This window comes from Prionailurus bengalensis, chromosome B2, assembly GCF_016509475.1.
Source record: "Prionailurus bengalensis isolate Pbe53 chromosome B2, Fcat_Pben_1.1_paternal_pri, whole genome shotgun sequence".
In the NCBI taxonomy this organism is placed as follows: domain Eukaryota; kingdom Metazoa; phylum Chordata; class Mammalia; order Carnivora; family Felidae; genus Prionailurus; species Prionailurus bengalensis.
In genome coordinates this window covers 65180226-65182380 of record NC_057349.1, presented here as the reverse complement: position 1 = coordinate 65182380, position 2155 = coordinate 65180226, and positions in this window count along the sequence as shown.

Here is a 2155-nt window from a genome sequence, read left to right as displayed (position 1 = left end):
TTGGCCAGGAAAGAGTAAATTGTACTGTTGTACTTGAGCCATTATATATTTTGGGGTCTATTCTTTAGAGTAGTTACCCTCCCTTAACTAATACATTTACCAAAAATGTATTGAGCACCAAGTATGTGGAAGATAGATATATACTTTAATTAAAGGAGTTCTGTGGTTAAGAGCTGTAGAGAGTTATAAGTCCCTCTGGATTCTCAGAGAGGTTAAAGAGAACACAACATGATTTACCCCTGCCTACTTTGCTAGCCTCTTTGTTCTCTGCATTTCATTCAAGGTGACCTCCTTTTAGTTCTTAGAACGTGACACATTCTCTCCTGTCTCTGCCCTTTGTACATATCTCCTTTGTCTAGAATGTCTTGCTCTTTCCTATGTATTTTTCAACAGAAATTTTACTTCTTCAAGAAAGCCTTCATAGCCCAGACACTCCACTTTCTCAGTCTAGGCCCAAGGATGGGCAAGATACTCATTATATATTTTTATAGCACCCAGTAACTTCCCTTTACAGCTTTAATTATAAGCAGCCATTTTCTACATGAGCTATTATTGGAGTAATGTCTTTATTCCCCACTAGATTGTCGGTTCCTTTAAAGTAGGGCTCCTTTTTGTTTTCTTTAATTTTGTATGATCGATTATTTGGTAAGGTACCTAGTATAAAATAAATACTCAATTAAAATTTATTGAATGCATAAGATATAAATGGAACCCTTTCTCTTTCAATTCCTCATGGACTTTATTCATTAATTATCACTACTTTTATCATCAATATCAAGAATAAACCAAGTATTGGAAACTTGGAAAAGGTGATGCTGAACAGAAATAGGATGACTTTGGGGGTATATAATCAAATTTTTGATTTAAATCTGTTTAGTTTGAGGTGCTGAACCCTTAAGGAGATATCTTATAAATAGTTTAGAAGGCAGACCTATTAAATGGAGAAATTAAAGTGCTAAGATTGAAATAAGGGCAATAATTGAAATCTGGGAGTAGATACGATCGTGGAAGGAGAGCACAAAAAGAGAAAAAGGTAATATTTATGTGGAATAAATACAGTTAAGGATTGTTAAGGAGTCTGTGTCCTATTGAGCTTTGTGCTTTACTCAGTGTCTAGCATGATAATTATACACAGTGGTTGCTAATGAAGAGGAACTAATAAAGAAGGATGGTGTAATAGGCTTTGCTATAATAATGCTGCATAAGAAATGACCTCTAAATCTTTGTGGCTCACAAGATTGTTCTTTATCATCCACAGATCTGGAGGTCATCAGGGGTAGCTCTGTTTCAACCTGGGAGTTGGGTTCAGGTCTGATCCACATGTCTCGTATTGAAGGACCAGGTTGAATAAGCAGTGCCTACCTGCAGAAACCCAAAGTCAGTGTGATGGGAATATATGTTGTCAGCCTATTCTGTTGTGAGGCACTGTATAGCATTGTGGCAATGGGTCTGTGTATGTATAATCCTTTCAGAAGGAGTAAAGAATTGGAGACAGAATCTTGCCTTCAAGTTGGAAAAGTAGGACCATGAGAAGGGAAGAGAAAAATTTCCAAGAAGAGAATCTTTAGTAGTAGATTCAGAGAGGGTCAATAATTATGCTGTGAAAAGACTGGAGTTTGTCTGTGGTTAGATATCATTTATTGGAGCATGTCAGCAAAGTGGTGGTAGGGTGCACAGACCACATTACCAATAGAGGTAAGGTGGCCAGATTTAGCAAATAAAAATATAGGATGCCAAGTTAAATTTGAATTTGTGATAAAGACTAATTTTAAAATTGTTTATTCATCATTTATATGAAATTCCAGTGTAACTGGGTATTCTGTATTTGATCTGGCAGCCATATGTTAGTGTTATGAATGAGCAGTAGATGAGGTATTGGAGTCAAGATAAAGGAGACCATTGTTGAAGGTAGGTGATAAAGGGAAAAGGAGGGATAAACTAGAAGGTGTATATAATTAGGAAGAGCTCTATTAGTAGTGTAGACCTGACCATGTCATCAGAAATCATTACACATATACCCATGGTGTATCTGGGGGGCAGGTAACCCTGCTCATTTGGGGAGTTAATGTGACAAAGGAAAAAGTTTGAGCAGCAATTCGATATGATGACTCCAGAGCATCTCTGTGGCAATTTTAAAAAGTAGAAAGAAAATAAA